General features: G+C 47.4%; 1 protein-coding gene and 1 long non-coding RNA gene across 2 annotated transcripts in view; one reads left to right on the top strand and one right to left on the bottom strand.

Moving 5' to 3' along the window:
- Positions 1 to 9716, bottom strand: part of LATS2 (large tumor suppressor kinase 2) — a 34376-nt gene extending 24660 nt beyond the window's left edge. Inside the window, exon 1 of the mRNA XM_086329771.1 lies at positions 9435 to 9716. The gene's annotated coding sequence lies outside the window, so the exon portion shown is untranslated. The remainder of the gene's footprint in view (positions 1 to 9434) is intronic.
- Positions 9717 to 16839: 7123 nt separating this feature from the next.
- On the top strand, positions 16840 to 18731 carry LOC147361683 (uncharacterized). Its single transcript, XR_015138193.1, has 2 exons — positions 16840 to 17350; positions 17879 to 18731. It is a non-coding gene; the product is annotated as an uncharacterized LOC147361683 (long non-coding RNA).
- The last annotated feature ends 620 nt before the right edge of the window (positions 18732 to 19351 follow it).

Genomic DNA, 19351 nt, shown 5'->3' with positions numbered 1-19351 from the left:
AGCAGTATTTTTTAGGAATGAACAAACTCAACAACAACAAAAAAACGAACCTCCTAATCAAAAAATGGGCAGAAGACCTAAACAGACATTTCTCTAAAGAAGACATACAGATGGTCAACAGGCACATGGCAAGATGCTCAACATCACTAATTATTAGAGAAATGCAAATCAAAACCACAATGAGGTATCACCTCACACTGGTCAGAATGGCCAACATCAAAATGTCTACAAATAACAAAAAGGAGAAAAGGAAAGATATAAGCATCTGAATGCAGAGTTCCAAAGAATAGTAAGAAGAGATAGGAAAGCCTTACTCAGTGATCAGTGCAAAGAAATAGAGGAAAACAACAGAATGGCAAAGACTAGGGATCTCTTCAAGAAAATCAGAGATACCAAGGGAACATTTCATGCAAAGATGGGCTCGATAAAGGACAGAAATGGTATGGACCTAACAGAAGCAGAAGATATTAAGAAGAGGTGGCAAGAATACACAGAAGAACTATACAAAAAAAGATCTTCACGACCCAGATAATCACGATGGTGCGATCAGTCACCTAGAGCCAGACATCCTGGAATGTGAAATCAAGTGGGCCTTAGAAAGCATCACTACAAACAAGGCTAGTGGAGGTGATGGAATTCCAGTTGAGTTATTCCAAATCCTGAAAGATGATGCTGTGAAAGTGCTGCACTCAATATGCCAGCACATTTGGAAAACTCAGCAGTGGACACAGAACTGGAAAAGGTCAGTTTTCATTCCAATCCCAAAGAAAGGCAATGCCAAAGAATGCTCAAACTATCGCACAATTGCACTCATCTCACACGCTAGTAAAGTAATGCTCAAAATTCTCCAAGCCAGGCTTCAGCAATATGTGAACCGTGAACTTCCAGATGTTCAAGCTGGTTTTAGAAAAGGCAGAGGAACCAGAGATCAAATTGCCAACATTTGTTGGATCATCGAAAAAACAAGAGAGTTCCAGAAAAACATCTATTTCTGCTTTATTGACTATGCCAAAGCCTTTGTGTGGATCACAATAAACTGCGGGAAATTCTGAAAGAGATAGGAATACCAGACCACCTGACCTGCCTCTTAAGAAATTTGTATGCAGGTCAGAAAGCAACAGTTAGAACTGGACATGGAACAACAGACTGGTTCCAAATACGAAAAGGAGTTCGTCAAGGCTGTATACTGTCACTCTGCTTATTTAACTTCTATGCAGAGTACATTACGAGAAACGCTGAGCTGGAAGAAGCACAAGCTGGACTCAAGACTGCCGGGAGAAATATCAATAACCTCAGATATGCAGATAACACCACCCTTATGGCAGAAAGTGAAGAGGAACTCAAAAGCCTCTTGATCAAAGTAAAAGAGGAGAGTGAAAAAGTTGGCTTAAAGCTCAACATTCAGAAAACGAAGATCATGGCATCTGGTCCCACCACTTCATGGGAAATAGATGGGGAAACAGTGGAAACAGTGGCTGACTTTATGTTTGGGGGCTCCAAAATCACTGCAGATGGTGATTGCAGCCGTGAAATTAAAAAACACTTACTCCTTGGAAGGAAAGTTATGACCAACCTAGATAACATATTCAAAAGCAGAGACATTACTTTGCCAACAAAGGTCCGTCTAGTCAAGGCTATGGTTTTTCCAGTGGTCATGTATGGATGTGAGAGTTGGACTGTGAAGAAAGCTGAGTACCGAAGAATTGATGCTTTTGAACTGCGGTGTTGGAGAAGACTCTTGAGAGTCCCTTGGACTGCAAGGAGATCCAACCAGTCCATTCTGAAGATCAGCCCTGGGATTTCTTTGGAAGGAATGATGCTAAAGCTGAAACTCCAATACTTTGGCCACCTCATGCGAAGAATTGACTCATTGGAAAAGACTCTGATGCTGAGAGGGATTGGGGGCAGGAGGAGAAGGGGACGACAGAGGATGAGATGGCTGGATGGCATCACCGACTCGATGGATGTGAGTTTGAGTCAGTTCCGGGAGTTGGTGATGGACAGGGAGGCCTGGCATGCTGCAATTCCTGGAGTCGCAAAGACTCGGACACGACTGAGCGACTGAACTGACAGAGGATGTAGAGAAAAGGGAACGTTCTTACTCTGTTGATGGGAATGTAAATTGATACAGCCCCTGTGCAGAATTGTACAGAGGTTCCCAGGAAAACTAAAAATACAGTTACCACATGATCCAGCTATCCCACTCCTGGGCACATATCTGGAGAAAACTCTACTTCAAAATGATACATGCACCCCTACGTTCATAGCAGCACTATTTATTAATACAATAGCCAGAATATGGCAGTAACCTAAATGTCCATCGACTGATGAATGGATAAAGATGTGGTACATATACTCAATGAAATACTACTCAGCCATTAAAAAGAATGAAGTGCCATTTGCAGCAACATGGATGGACTTAAAGAGATTATCATACTAAGTGGAGTAAGTCAAACAGAAAGACTAATACCATATGACATCACTTATATGTGAAATCTAAAATATGACGCAAAAGAGCCTATCTATGAGGCAGAAACAGACTCACAGGCATACAGAACAGACTTATGGTTGCCACGGGGAAAGCTGGGAGGGGGACTGTCGGATTAGGAGTTTGAGGTTAGCAGATACAGACTATTATATATAGAGTGGATAAACAAGATCCTAATGTATAGCACAGGGAACTATATTCAATATTCTACAATAAGCCACAATGGAAATGAATATGAAAAATAGTGTATCAGTTCAGTTCAGTCACTCAATTAACTCTTTGCGACCCCATGAATTGCAGCACGCCAGGCCTCCCTGTCCATCACCAACTCCCGGAGTTCACTCAAACTCATGTCCATCGAGTCCATGATGCCATCCAGCCATCTCATCCTCTGTCATCCCCTTCTCCTCCTGCCCCCAATCCCTCCCAGCATCAGAGTCTTCTCCAATCAGTCAACTCTTCGCATGAGGTGGCCAAAGTACTGGAGTTTCAGCTTTAGCATCATTCCTTCCAAAGAACACCCAGGACTGATCTCCTTTAGAATGGACTGGTTGGATCTCCTTGCAGTCCATGGACTCTCAGGAGTCTTCTCCAACACCACAGTTCAAAAGCATCAATTCTCCGGCGCTCAGCTTTCTTATGTGCATAATTGAGTCACTTTACTGAAGAGTCGAAATTAACACAACACTGTAAATCAGCTGTGCTTCAATGTCAAAAAATGAGTTTTTGATGACAATGTTTAAAAAGTTAAAGTATCTTTCTTTTTAAAGAGAGAAAAGCTCAGACGGGGGAAAGCTGATACCATTAGACTCTGTGTGAACACGTGCCTGCAGCCTGATGCAGGCTGCACAGCTCTGAGGACCCGGTTCTTCCTCCAGCTGGAGCGTGGCAAGCCTGCACTGTGTCCAGGGACAACCCCCTCCCACCTGCTCACCACGTGAAGCTCAGGGCTCCCAGCTGTAAACCTCTCCAGAGCAGAAGGCCCCTCACCCACCCAACCTCGGAGACCCTGCTGTTCACCCCCAGCCTCCCCACCCACCCAGGCCCCAGCACCTGAACTGTGAGAACTGAGGGTGGAAGCCGCTGCCCACTGCCTGGGTCTGTGCCCTCTCCTGGGCTGGAGCTGAAACCTGCCCCCCAGGGGGTGTCGGGAGAGCACTCAGCAGGGGCTGTGCCCCTTCTCCAAGGCTTCAGATGCAATATTTCTGATCTTCACACAAAACCACTGTAAGAAGCTGCACAACTGCACTATACTGCTCAGCCAGAAAAAGTACTAAAGCTCTGACACAAGCTGGTATTCAGTCACTAAGTCATGTTGGAGTCTTTGCAACCCCATGGACTATAACCCACCAGGCTCCTCTGTCCGTGGGATTTTTCAGGCAAGCATACTGAAGTGGGTCATCACTTCCTTCTCCATAGGATCTTCCCAACCCAGGGATCGAACCCGTGTCTCCTGGATTGCAGGTGGGTTCTTTACCGCTGAGCCACCAGGGAAGCCAACAGGCTACAATGTGGATGAACCTTGAGGATATTATGCTGCGTGAAGGAAGCCAGACACAGAAGAAAAACACTATGTGACTCTAATGAGGCAAATCCAGAGACAAGTGGACTGCAGTCACCAGGGCTGGGCTGAGAAGGTTATTACCTAATGGGTACAGAGCTTCTGTTTGGGACACTAAAAAAGTCTGGACTGTGGCAGTGACAGTGTGCATGTATTTACTGCCACTGAACTGTACACTCAGGAATGGTTAAAATGATAAGCATTACGCCAACTCATCTAATGTTCATACCCAGCGGGCCAGGGTCTGACCATGCTCCCCCTCCAAACACAGCTGTGCTGGGAAAAGCCGGACCTCAGCCCTGGTGCTGACACAGTGCACCTCGCTCACAGATGGAGGTCTGAACGCCTGGAACCCCCTACCCCACACGGAAACACAACAGGGAGCAGCTCCCCAAGGCCACACACCCCCAGATACTTTTGAGTGCCTGTGGGTCCCACAAACATTCCGATTATAAAGCCAAGCAGTGCAGGAGAGACCGGACATATTTGCATTTACACATGAGCTAAGAAACACCAGGGGGAGGGGGGTGCCCCTGAACGGAATCCAGGTCAGACGTAGCGGTGTCTGTCCTTTCTTTTCCTCCCCCTCAACATTTCATTATGAAGATTTTCAAACATACAGAGAAGGTGACAGAGTTATTCAGTGACAGCCCCTCAACCTGCACCTGGCAAAGCTCCTTGTGCAGAGGGGGCGGGAGGACCCCGCTCCACGCTCTCATCCTCTTCCCACCGTGCTCCCCCAGGCACGCCTGGCTTCCTCGGTGATGGTGCCAGACACCTACCAGCAGGCCTGTCCTGCCTGAATCACTAGGGAAGGATGAAACTTTCCTTCAGTCCCACAAAGAATCCAAGTATTTTCTCAGCTTGAGACCTTGTATTTTAGACTTTAGTTTGATGACAGTTGATTTCATGGCAAAATTATGAACTTCTGAAAGCATTTTTCATGAGAATACTCATCAGTCAAATTACGATTGCAGCTGGAAATGAGCCCCTCTGACACACTACAGTATCATTTTAATAAGCGCTCTCATCCAGAATTTCAAAAGGCCCTAAGGGCGCTATGACCTAGGGTCTCAAGGGTCTTAAAAAAATGAGGGTGGGCCTCCCTGGTGGCTCAGTGGTAAAGAATCTGCCTGCCAATGCACAAGACATGGGTTCGATCCCTGGTCTGGGAAGATCCCACATGCCATGAAGCAACTAAACTGGTGTGCCAGAACTATTGAGCCTGTGCTCTAGAGCCCGGGAACCGCAACTACTGAGTCCATGTGCTGTAACTACTGAGACCCTGTGCCTAGAGCTTGTGCTCCGCGACAAGAGAAGCCACCCGCACACCTCAACGACAGTAGCCCCTGCTCCCCACAACTAGAGAGAAAATCTGCACAGTGCCAAAAACCCATCACAGCCAAAAATAAATTAATAAAATTATACAGGCTTCCCAGGGGCGCTAGTGGTAAAGAACCGGTCTGCCAATGCAGGAGACATAAGGGACGCGGGTTCAATCCCTGGGTCAGGAAGATCCCCTGGAAGAGGGCATGGCAACCCACTCCAGTATTCCTGCCTGGAGAATCCCATGGACAGAGGAGCCTGGTGGGTACAGTTCATGGGGTCGCAAAGAGTTGCACATAGCTGAAACAACTTAGCATACATTCCTGGTGGTGCAGTGGTTAGAATTCTTTGTTTTCACTACTGAGGCCAGAGAACTAAGATCCCACAAGCCACGGTGCACCAAAAAAAAGGTGGGGTGGGTAGCAAACAAAGCAGTCTAATGTTGGGAATTTCTTGGGTATCATCAACTGACTTAAATTTATCTCAGAAGAAACTATAAGACACTGGAATTTAAAAATTGCAATACAACTCACAAAACAAAACTCATTTTCAAATCTGGGGCTGAGACGATGGCTAAGGCCTATCCTGAGTACAGGCGGCTCCACTAAAAACAATATGACAGCAGTATTCTAAGCAAACCTTAATGTGGCCCTATCAAACTCAATTCTATCCTTCAACCAATCCTGGAAAACGTTATCAGATGTTCAAGAATTTTTATTCTAATTCCTTCAAGTGCTTCACAACTTCACTGGCTGCCAAGCACACATTCAGCACCGACCAGGGAACCAATGAAACCCACGTCCTGTGGGACCCACACTAATGACATACGGCATTTTTTTTAAACAGTGTTTCTTGGACCTAAAATTCGAGTTATTATTTAAATCGTATCTTTACTATAATTAACTAGCAAAGCTGAAATGAGATCAGGCAGCCGGGCCAGGCCTCCAGCCAGGTCCTGAACACCAGAATCATAAACCACCACGCTGATGGCCGACTCCAGGGCTGCCCCAGCCAGGAAACCCCATGCCAGGGCCACCCCTCACCTGGAGGGTCCCTGAAAACATCCTTCCAATCAAGGGCACAATCACAAGGTTTCAGAGGGCACAGAGGTCTTCCACATGTGCCAAATGCTGTGCTAGACGGTATGTCAGGTTACCCAGGCAGGATAGAGCCTCACCTCCAAATAAGTTTCTACCCAGGAAAAAGAAACCACCACATGCCTTATTGGCTTTATACACGACATCGGTATGATATATATACACAGATATCCGCGTGTGTGTATACCCACACAGACACACACATTATGAATAACAGCATAAAAACCATCGAGCTATAGAAGTCTGTACCCAAGACCACCATGCAGAATGAGCAGGCCGGGGATAAACGTGCAGTCTGTTCTGTGCAGCACTCCTCACAGCAAGCAACCCAGCAAGTGAGTCTCCTGTGTTCTTTCCACACCCCAACAGGGCTTCCACTCTGAGAAGCCTCGCCTCCTTCCAACACCCTCCTTTCCCAGAGTCAGACACTTCCTGGCCAGGGCTCTGACCACCTGAGCCACTGCTGTGGACAGAGGTGATGGTCACTGTCCCCGGAATCCCAGTGATCAGGCCTATTCAAAGACCTCTCAGAGAAAGGGTCGTGTCACCAAAGCTGGAAAGGGGAAAGGGCTGACATTGGACGGAGGAAGTGTGAAGCTATTCCTGGAGCCTGGGACTTCCTGTGAAAAGGCTAAAACACAGAAGAGAAAGACAGGGAGATAACTGTGGGTGTGTGTGTGTGTGGGGGGTACCCTCTGGGTCAATTTAATGAAAACACAGGAGCGGCACTCCTGTGAAGCAGGACAGGACTGAGTTAATGAGTAAGGAAAAAGGCAGTCCTCAGCACTCCAGCTCAAGATCACCGCCTGGAGTCACGACCCTAAACGGAGACCCACTCCATTGAAAAGCCAACTTACATCCTCAGAAAGGTTCTCACCATCCTAACTGCATTTAGAGCCTACAGGATCTGCCTGGCACCACAAAATCAGAACGGTTAATAATAAATGCAAACCAATGCTACAAAATATAAGTTTTCACTTATCCTGCAGAAAAATTCCTATGAACATCAAATATTGGCACACAGACAAAAATTAATTAAGTAAAAAAAAACACCTGTCACTACTAGGTTGACAGATGGCAAGAGATACAAAGTTTTCCTAGAGTGAATGGCAAACATTGAACAATGTCAGAGTCAAATTCCCACCCTAATTTTAGCATTGTAACTGTTCTCTCTCTGTCCAAGGGTATCAACCTTTGTTGGCTTTAAAGCAACCAACAGGGAATTGAGCAGCAAAGCAGGCTACCTACCTTCAGGCCCCAGCAGCTTCCACAGGTGCTGCTGTGATAAAACCCAACCCCATCTCCACAAAGAGCGGCAGCCACCCGCACACAATGGGGCTGGGGACCCTGGACTGCCGAGGATGGACTGGTCTTTAAAAATGATGAGATTCAGAGAGTTTTTTTAGAGCAGATTTACAGTCAAAGCAAAGTAAATGCAGTGAATTGATCTTTCTTCAAACCCATCATTCTTTTAAAAATCAGTGAAGAACGTTATTTAGAAATTTCACGTTATTATGACCATGAAATAAAATACAAAAGCAGCTTTTCAACAACTAATCTGTTTTTTCCAATACAAATCAGAACACCTCCCCCCAAAGTTCCCCAAATCTTTCCTGTGAGTTTACCGAGTATTTATCAGCTTCAACACCTCTCCCCACCCCCAGCCCACACATGCAGTGAGGTTTAGGAGACCAGGGCTGGCTATTTACAACAAGATATTCAAAATAACAAGGCATCTTATTGTAAAAACACCCCCCCCCCCACCCAAAGGAAAGTCCCTCCCACCAACCCGGGGATTTGCTAAGGAAAGAAAGAAATATGTACAGCTAAGTCAAAACTACTTCAAGTCAGATGAAGAGCTGCAAGAACTCTCTCCAGTTTAAAAATTCCGAGATTCTAGTAATTCATCTTAATAATTTTTCATGACAGTTCTGCTCAGATATGTTATTCAATAAACTGCTTGACTTTTTGAGATTTATTAAATGTTCAGCAATTTTAATTTCAAAGGAATGCTGGTATATTCACTAAACAGTGCCCAAATTTAATGAGGTTGAATAACACAGTGTCTTATTAATTATAATTTAAAACAGACTTTCTTAAATAGTCTGTGCATTCTTATTTTGAAGATTTTCCTCTTACTGCCTTGTTAATACATTTGCTAAAGAAAACAAACAAAAAACTGAAAAGATACAAAGTAGCTTAGTCTCTAGATTGAGCGCTCAAAAAAGGTGATCCATCGCAGCGAACCGAGCTTAAATTCAACTGAAAATATGAACCAAAGTCTCCTTAGCACAATTTTCCTAATAATGCGCCAGGAGTTACTTTCTCCATTACTAAGGGAAGGCTGTCAACTCCTGGGTTAAAATTTAAACTGAACACCTGTGTGAACAACACACATTTTGTGACTTTCCATTCAAGTTTCTTAGTAAAATGTGGCCAAACTTTCCTCTGAAAACGTACGTATTTGCTGACCACTTTGGGAAGAGAGCTGACTGGCCACTGACTCTACCTGCCAGGCGCTGGACCCCGCGAGGCCCCGGGCGGGGGCTCCAGCCGGGATTCCAGCCCGGCGAGACCCCGGCCCCGCCGCCCGCGGACCGCACGCCCAGAGCACCGGTCGGGCCCGGCCGACGCCCGCGGGCCGGGCAGGTGTGCCACCCAGGCCCCGCCTGCCACCGCCGGCGCCCCAAGACCGCGAGCCGGGTCGGAACCCGGCCCAGAGCCGGGCGCGGGGGGCCCGGGAGGCCCGGCTCCGGACCGGGTCGGAGTGGGGGAATTGTTGGGGGAGGGGGCGGCCCGGGGTCGCGGCCCGGCCGGAGCGGAGCGAAGTCTCGGCGGGGGACCACCGCCTGCAGGGCCGAGGGGCGGGGGCCTCGCCCGACGGCGCGGACAACCCCCCGGGCCGAGCGCGCGGCCCCGCCCGCCGCCCCGTCCCGGGTCCGGACCCCACCGCCCCGCTCACCTCGCGCCGTCTACGCCGTCCGCGGCCGCCTGGCCCGCGACTCCAGGGCCTCGCGGGGGACGCCGGGCCCGGGGGCGGCCAGCGGGCGGGGACACGGGGCGCCGGCGGGCTGGCGGGCGGGCGGCCCCATCTTCCGGCGCGAGCGCCGCGGCCCAGCGCGCAGCCCGAGCGGGACATTCGCTACATTGTTGGCATTCCTGGGCCTTCACGTGACCGTCGCGTCAGCGCCACCCCGCCCCGCTCCCCGAGGCGGCGGCGGCCCCGCCTCGGCCCCGCCCCTCTCCGGCCCCGCCCCCACAGCCGACCCAGTCCCGCCCCCCGCGGCGGCGGACCCGCCTCACAGCCAGTCCGGTCCCGCCCCCAGCCAATCCGGTCCCGCCCACACCGGCCCCGCCTCCCGCGCGTCAGGCTCCGGACTATCCGCTAGGCCCCGCCGGCCCCGCCCCGCCCTCCCGCTCAGCTCCCGGGGGGAGCCCAGATCCCGGCACCTGCGCCCCGCCCAGCCCCTCACCTGGACGCGGGCCTCCGCCCTCACCTGCGCTCTGCCCGGGCCGGCCCCCTCCTCGCTTCGTGTGCGGGGAAAAGTTCCTTCCCTTGCTCTGACCTCGACGACAGAGACAGGACTAACTAAAACAAATAGGCTGTAAATAAAATGGACTTTACAATTTATGAGTGAAACACCTAATCAAATTTTGGAATTGTTTGCAATAGTGAAAAATCAGGAAGAACCTAAAAGTCCAGCCGTGGGGAACAGTGGGGAAATAAAATACGTAAAATAGCTGTGAAACGTGAGTGTAGATAGACTTCAAAAATCATTGCAGAGGGGAGAAAAGCGAGATGCAGAACTATATATACAATACAACAGAGTGTTTATAAATAAACAAAATGTCACAAAACCTATACTGATCAAGTAGTGTATACTCGTACCAACAAGGTACGTTCACGCGGAAATCATGACAGCTGTGGCCGGACAGAAGGGAGGCTGGAAACTGGACTCAGGAGGAAACTGGGGGCGTCATCTTTCTCTCCAGTCTTTGCTTCTTTATTTGGAACAAACTGTCCGAATTTTAAAATTTGTTGCTTCTCAGTGATTAGGCTCAATAATGTATGCTGTGTTATTATTCTTTGTGCCTTTTTAAAAAACATCCTTTAAAATTTTTCACATATACAGGAAACAAATTGGAAACAAATTTCCAGATAGAGTCTCACTTGAGGAAACTGATATAGAGTATAGGAGAATAGTTGTGTTTATTGACACAGAGTCAATCATTCTCTTGGGTTTTTTTGTTTTTTTTTTTTTGAGGACCTACCATGAACTATCTGAGAAAGCACTGGCAACCCACTCCAGTGTTCTTGCCTGGAAAATCCTATGGTCGGAGGAGCCTGGTAGGCTGCCATCTATGGGGTCGCACAGAGTTGGACATGACTGAAGCAACTTAGTAGCAGCAGCAGCCATGAACCATGGATTAAATCAAACACTGTTGGTACCATAGAGAGCACAACTACTTCATTTACCCACTGGCAGAACTTACACTCTCCTAGATGCATTCAAGAAACTTAAGTGACAGAACAGCATACAGGATCTAATTTGGTTAAATGATATATGTATTTACATTTAAGCTATATACACAAAATATACATTATATATCATATAAAATATATAACAGTATATATGTGTGTGTGTATGCATGTATATACACGTACATATGTGTGTGTGATTTTAAGTCCAGAAAATTATGCTGCCAAATATTGAAAATGATAGTCTCTGGACATAACGGTTCTGGGTGACTTTTGTCTTATAATTCCTGATAACTCTACATAGGACAAGTTTAAAAAAAACCTGTTTAAATAATCATCCACGTAATGCATCCAGTTGAGAAGGGGAGAGAAGAGAAAGGAAGCACAAGTTCTTCTGAGCACAAGGTCTGTGGCAGTGGCAACCTCGCTGGATAGAAATTTGATTAACATACGTATATACTGTATGTGTACACCAGGGGTTAATCCTCTGGCTTAAAACTCAACATTCAAAAAACTAAGATCATGACATCCAGTCCCATCACTTCATGGCAAATAGATGGGGAAACAATGGAAACAGTGACAGACTTTATTTTCTTGGGTTCCAAAATCACTGCAGATGGTGATTGCAGGCATGAAATTAAAAGACACTTGCTCCTTGGAAGAAAACCTATGACCAACCTAGACAGCGTATTAAAAAGCAGAGACTTTACTTTGCCAACAAAGGTCCATCTAGTCAAAGCTATGGCTTTTCTAGTAGTCATGTATGGATGTGAGAATTGGACTGTGAAGAAAGCTGAGTGCCTAAGAATTGATGCTTTTGAACTATGGTGTTGGAGAAGACTCTTGAGAGTCCCTTGGACTGCAAGGAGATCCAACCTGTCCATCCTAAAGGAAGTCAGTCCTGAATATTCATTAGAAGGACTGATGCTGAAGCTGAAACTCCAATACTTTGGCCACCTGATGTGAAGAACTGACTCATTGGAAAAGACCCTGATGCTGGGAAAGATTGAAGGCAGGAGGAGAAAGGGATGACAGAGGATGAGATGGTTGGATGGCATCACCAACTCAACGGACATGAGTTTGAGCAAGCTCCAGGAAATGGTGAAGGACAGGGAAGCCCAGCGTACAGCAGTCCACGGGGTCACAGTCAGACACAACTGAGCAACTGAACAACAACTGTTATTAACCCCATTTTATAGAAGACCCTAAAGCACAGAAATCCCAACTAACTCACCAGAGATGAAGAGCTGGGAGTCCAGCCTTGGTGGATCTGACCAAGATCCAGAGCTTGGAAACACTGAATTATAAGGTGTATTCAGATAATCTCAAACAGTCATGACCTTGTCACTTTGTCCAAGGGGGCAGGATTGGTCCCTGTGGAGGGAGCAGGGGGGCCCCTGGGCCCAGGGTGTTTAAGGGGTCCCCCCGAGGCCGCTGTGCAATGTGCCCCCCTCCCCCACCCTTTCTCACCTGTGAATGCAAGCAACCTGATTATGACTTAGCCTCTTATACCTTAGTGGCTGGAAAGCAGGCTCTGGTCTCAACACAATTTTTGGAAAGAAAAGTCCTCTTTGTTTGTTATCTGTGGCGGACACACAACAAATCTGCCTAAGAATGTTCTCTGTGGCGAGTAGTGAAAAAGCAGAGGGTCAGATTTCGAAAGGCCTAGACAAGCAGAAAGAAGATGGGCTACACTGATTTAATTTGTTTCATACCCATGTAGTCTGTCTCCTTAATTAGATTATAAAATTCTGTAAGAAAAGGGACCATTTTCTCTCCCTAAAACTACAAATGGGGAACTTAACTGCCGGTTTGAATGTACTGAATGAAATTTTAAAGGCTGTTTTAACGTCTGAAACATAAAAATTTCTAATATCACCTTTTTCTCAGTATCAAGCACTCCCTGTCAGCCAGGGCGATCTCTTGGTCCACTATTCTTTGGAGGTCTCTATTCTGCAAACCTGTAGGTACTTGTAGAAAGAGTTAGCAATACCAGGTTTATTAGTTGGGGTATCTATTTTAATGATAAACTGTTTTTTTTTACTTTTTTTATTATAAAATATACATAATATAAAACTTACAAATTTTTCATCATCCAAGATTGACATTCTGTCCTTTTTAAATACTAACTCTCCATTTCCCTCCCCCACTTGTTTGTTCTTTTGAGGGACTTTTTTGTTGTTTTCCTCCGGTAATTTTCTGACATTTTTTTTATTTTTTGGTTATGAGGCACAGCTTTTGGGATCTTAGTTCCCTGACCAGGGATCAAAGCCATTCCTCCTACAGTGGAAGTGCCAAGTCCTAACCACTGGACTACCAGGGAAGTCCCTAAAGTTCAATTCTTACATGTATTTTACAATATTAAAGTCATGAGTGAGTAACTTTTCTCCTATTTTAATTTATTTCTAGTTGTTTTGAGCCATTTTGGAAAACAGAGCTTCCTGGAAATTTTGGTAAAAACCTCCAGGGTGTTCGTTCTTAGGGGAAGGCCCAGAGACACAGCAGGGCTGGCCACCTTGCCAGTCTCTGCAGACCTGCCTCTCCAGCAGCATCCAACACAGAACCCTGCTTCATCCTCCGGAGAGCCGCTCTGCTTCTCAGATGAGTAATGAAGTATGTGGTTGCATAAGTCAGAATTGCTCAATAATTTAAGATGTGTTCCCAGAAGACCTCAAAGAAACACTGTCAAGATAAAAATCACATTCTGCATTTAAAAAATTCTTATGTTGACACTTTACATTATTAAGAGACAATTGCTAAAACAAGTTTTGTTTTCTTACCACATCCTCCATTCATTTACCTTTCATGCTGAGTGAGCTGTGACAGCAACACTGGCGATCCACTTACTTCTCATTGCATTTATAGTTGGCTGCAACTTCTGTTTCCTTTGCAGACATAGGCAGAATGTTTTTGTGTCTGTAATTGAAAGAAAAATCCCACCATGAAAGTCTGGAAGCTCCTAGATGTTTTAAAACTTTCCTTTCAGATCTTAATCTAATCATTTGCAGTAAATATTGGTAAAACTTGCTTTAGGGAGGAAGAACAAAGAACATAAGGCTCCAACTCTTGTCTCAATGAAATCAATTTCTGTAACAAAATTAACACTAAATTTTTTCTGACAGATGATGTTGACCTTTTTCTTTACATTTTATTTATTTATTATTGGTTGCTCTGGGTCTTCATTGGCACACTGGGATTTTCTCTAGTTGCAGCGGAGCAGGAGTTACTCTCTTGCAGACCTAGAGCATGGGCTCCATGGTTGTGGTGCACAGGCTTAGTTGTCCCACAGCATGTGGGATCTTCCTGGACCAGGGATCCAACCTGTTCCCCCTGCATTGGCAGTTGGATTCTCAACCACTGGACAACCAGGAAAGTCCAAACCTAACATTTTCAAAGGAAAACAGCTGAGCCAATCTAAATTGACAAGAAATTTTTAATTGTGTAATTGCAAAAGGGACATTTTCACAGTCTATTTTTAACTTTTAGTTTACAGTTAACTACTAAATGTCATTGGGGCCTCCCTTGGCCCAGTGGTAAAGAATCCAACTGCCAATGCAGGAGATGCAGGAGACGTGGACTCAAGTCCTGGGTTGGGAAGATTCTCTGGAGAAGGAAATGGCAACCCACTCCAGTATTCTTGCCTGGGAAATCCCATGGACAGAGGAACCTGGTGGGCTACGGTCCATGGGGTTGCAAGGAGTTGGACACAGCAACTAAGCAACCACAAAAACAACTAAATGTCATTATGGTTGTTACTGAACATTTGCTTCTAAGACCATCGTGTTTTGCTTTATCAAAGAGATCTGAAAAGAAAACTGTGTGTTCTCTTCAGATGCTGGGTAAGTGGGTTTTGATCCTGAAAACCATGATGAGGTTATGATAAGGTGATTTCACATGCAGAAGTGGAAGACAGCCTATGGAAGACTGATAGGCTGCCCCACTTGAAAGAGCAAAGGGAAACCTATAAAAGTCAGGAAGCAGTCATGAAGATTGTATCTGACGGCTGGTAACCCCAGGGCAAGAAGAGTTTCTGGGCTTGAGGGTTGGAACTTGAAAAATATTCCAGAGCTACTAGACTTCAGAAAGTCAGAGGTGAAAGGAGGAATTAGAGTTCAAGGTACAGGTCTCAGAAGAAGGAGAGAGCAGAAACAAAGGTCTCGGCAGACAGGAATTTAAGGCAGGTGGAGAACCGGCTCAGGCAATCTGGTGCTGTTGAGTCAACCCTGGTGAGTGGTGGTCGAGGGAGGGGGTGGGAAACGGGCTGGAGATATATTTGGGAGCTCTCGCAGGAGGTGAGGTTGGAGGTGAGACGGCTGCAGGGCAGTGGAAGGCATCTTGGTGCCCTTGGTTCACAGGACAAAAGGGTGGAGCATGGTCTACATCTACAATGAAAGATGACTTCAAGGCAAAACAAGATCTTAAGTCTGCCCACCCTGTCTCTCTTTTATTTTGCATACATGAGACTTCTTGCTGTATTCGTGGGTCACAAAAGTTATGATCCGCATCACAAAATCCAAATTTTCATTTTCACTCTTCCAACCACTTGCTGGACATTTTCCCTTTGGTCTCTTGATGAGCTTTGAAAGTCAAAAGGAGAAATACTTAGTGAGAACTTAGGACAGGCCAGGTGTGTCACCCTCTCCAGCAGCACTTAATTTGTTCAATATCATTGGAAACCCAGATACTCTCAGCTCTGGGGACACGACAATGACAGCAAACATCACTGTGGTGCTGTGCTCAGTCCGACTCTTTTCCACCCCATGGGCTGCAGCCCACCAAGAATACTGGAGCAGGTTGCCACTTCCTATTCCAGGAGATCTTCCCAACGTGGACCCAAGGATCAAACCCATGTCTCTTAAGTCTCCTGCATTGGCAGGCGGATTCTTTACCACTAGTGCCACCTGGGAATCCCCCCAAAGGAAAGACACTACAGCCCCTTGAGCTCTTATCGTAGAAGGAGTATGACCTGGTTGGTCTAGGAAATGTGGGAAGCACTTTAGCTGAGATGCCAAAGTGGAGAAGAAATTAACAAGAAGAAATGGGAAAGTGTCGGAGAGCCAGTGAGCTGCATATACAAAAGCCCTGTGTGGGGAGGAACAGGACCCAGCACCTCAAATTCCCAGAGAATGGAATGCAGAGATGCAGGGAGAGATGGGAGGTGAGGAGGAAGAGGAGGGCACCTGGGGCCTTTAAGGGCACTTTAAGGATTTAAGTCTTAATACTCAGAACAGTGGGAGTCATGGCGGTGGGGGGTGGGGGGAAGTAGAGGAATGGCAGGGTCCCGATCAGCTGTGGAGTGGCTGGGAGCTGGGAGGAAGGAGGGGGATGGGCCAGAAGGTTACTAGCTGTAGAGGGAGGTGATGGGCTTAAGCCAAGATGGTAACAATGGACGAGGGAAAAGTGGCCAAAATGGGGAAATAATAGTGGTAACACTTTGAGATCTCAGTGGATTTGTTTCTGGAGGTATCTTCTGAGCTGGAGCAGAGTGGATGGACGGAGACCTTAGGAAGACCACGGTGAACACCAATCTGTAGCCAAGGTGCTCTAAGTCGACCGCAGATGCTATGGGTGAGGCGTGGAGGAAGGGGCCTGACGCTGAGGAAATGCACCGTCCACGGTGAGTCTGCACAGGAAACAGATCAGCTGCAGGGGCCCGAGAGAAAATACGGCTTCTCAGAAACAGAAGGAAGAGTGCTTCAAGGAGGGCGGGATCAACCACCGTGCAAGCTGCTAGGAAGCAAGTAAAAGGAAACACCCGCTGGACTGAAGCCCTGCAGCCACCGGAGCCTGGAGCCCACTGGGTGGAGGAGGTGGGAGGCGTTGTGGCCAAGAACCAAGAAAGCTCTGGGACCTGCCGCTGGAAAGGGGAGGGCAGGGACAGTGCAGCAGCTGGAGGAGGAGGAGGCCACTGCTGTCGGAAGGTAAACAGCACAGGCTGTGGCCTGAAGAAGCCTCCACTCATTCAATGACGGGAAGCTAGGTCAGAAGACGCCCCCTGCACCTCTGGAAGCTCTCAGCCTGCACCCAGCAGGAAAACAGGGTCCTGGGTCCCACAGCCCCAGAGAGCCACGCAGAAGGATGGGAAGCAGACTCTCCCTGGAGGCTCCAGGACGAAGGCCATCCTGCCAACGCCTGGGTTTTAGCTGCTGAGGTTGCACTTGGATTTCTGGCCTCCACAACTGGAGGTCAGTAAACCTGTGATGCTTCAGCTGCTGGTGGGGGCGTCGCGGCAGCAGGAAAGAAACCATCACACACCCCGCTGGGGCCTGGCTCTGTGGTGGCGTCTCCCAGAAGCCATCCTGGAGGATCTCCGCTGGGAATGACCCCTTTCCTTTCCTGTGAACTCCCAGCAGCATCAGCTGAGGAGTGGTCATTCGAAGACTCGTCCTGTTTCTCCGGTGAGTCTGGCTCTCTGAGGGCCCGGGGTCTAGATAGGTACAGCAGCTACCATACTATCTGGCCCGCAGCCTGGTACACAGAAGTCACCCACTAATTTTTTTACATAATAAACAAGCATGTGGCGTCCCCGTGGAGATGGCAAAAACGAAATAACCACAGTAAGGGGGCCCTCCTCACCTGATTGCCCTCAAGTTGAAATAGAATCTCTCTGAAATTAGAAGCCATTCCTTTGTCAGTGGCCCCAAAATCACTGGAATATTTTCTGTTAACAGAAAATATTATTCTTGTCATGTAAGTAGTTTTAATTAGTTCTATTTCATGGGCTTTCCTCAGAAGAGGACCTTGGAACTTTAAGGAATTAATAATAAATAAGAACGAATAGAGAGACACTATCTCTTGTAAATGGCTGCTGACAACCAAGGAATTCTTTTTCTCAGCACTGCTGATAATAATAAGCTACATTCACACCAAACAGGACTTGGCTTATTATGAAGGACTACGTCTGCATTTTAATGTGTTTCTTCCAGGGTGGAATGATGATGGAGGGAAGAAGATGATGGTGAATGGAAGTTTTATTTAGATCTAGAAAGAGAAAAAAAAGCTTTTAAACAAAGGTTTCCCCCAGATCAGGGGGCAGGTGCACACCCATCTATTCAACACACAACTGAAAGTGTGGAGAGGTGAAGCATCGTGACGATCCCTGTGATGAATGTGTAACGACTCTAGTACTGAACAAAGCTGCAGAAATCTGGAGACACTTTAGATGAAATCTGGCCAGGAAGGGAAGAAGTGGCAGGAGACAGAGGGAGAAGCCAAGAAGCACGGCCGGTGGGGCGGAGGCTGGGAGGGGGAATTCTGTGAGCGGCTGCAGGCTGGGAACACAGAACGCCGTGGAACACGCTCTCCAAACACAGGCTGCTGGACACAGCCCCCACCACATACTGCACACATTTATCAGTCTCTTCTCCAGACTACTTTTTAATCACTAAGTACAAGAAAAACAGTGCAGGATCGCAAAGCCCAGATCCTTTTCATCAGCGGGCCCAAGACATCCGGCCTGGTCCTCACCGGAGGAGACTGTTTCTCCATGCCCCACCTATGGTCTCTTAGGAGGCCACATCTGGCCCCTTCGGGGCTGCAGGTCCACGTCACTGATAACCACTGGGTACTTGTGCATGCATGCGTTGGAGAAGGAAATGGCAACCCACTCCAGTATTCGTGCCTGGAGAGTCCCAGGGACAGAGGAGCCTGGTGACACAGCAGCAGCAGCAGAACTTGTGCTTTATTTAGAGGGAAGCCGGGAGCGGAAAAACCCTTAAGGTTCACAAGACTGAATCTCCTTCGGTGGAATTTCAGGAATCATAAATATTTTTTTGTTCATTCGTCCACCATATGTGTGTTGAATTCCAGGCACAGTGCTGGGTGTTGAGGTCATGACGGTGAGCAAACCAGACCAGACGGAATCCTGTCGTCATGGAATTTATAGCCTCCAGGAGGCACACTTCCCACCGAATCGCCTGGGGCTGGCCTTCCCCAGGAAGGGGCCCCTGCACGCTGAGGGACGATGGTAGCCAGTCGGGCACAGAGTGGGCACAGAGCCCCAGGCCTGAGGGGCAGGGTGTCTGGGAAGAGTTCACTGCTCACAGCCCTCCTCTTGGCGGCACTGACAGGGCCCCCACTGAGGATGAGTAAGGGCAGGGACTTGTCCCAAGGTGCTTTTGCAGAGCAGAGCTGTAGTAACTGAGCTGCGTGTTTAGCTGGAGGGGCTAGGGGCATGTGATGGCCTAGGTCCCTCTCACGTCTCCCGTGAGCCTCAGCACCAGACCCAGCGGCCACAACAATGTTTTCATTTTCTTAAAATCAAAAGAAAAGTGTGAATGTACTAACATTGAGTGTATAACAGCCAGTCCAGTCTGGATTATACACAGGTATAGACAGCATTTTAATTTTCATGGAGGAAGGGGACCATGAAGGCAGCACTCATCACACAGCCCTGGAAG

This window comes from Bos grunniens, chromosome 12 (genome assembly GCF_055505025.1).
Source record: "Bos grunniens cultivar Pamir isolate PY7600 chromosome 12, Bosgru_T2T1.0, whole genome shotgun sequence".
NCBI classification, from domain to species: domain Eukaryota; kingdom Metazoa; phylum Chordata; class Mammalia; order Artiodactyla; family Bovidae; genus Bos; species Bos grunniens.
This window is presented reverse-complemented; position numbering and strand designations above follow the sequence as displayed.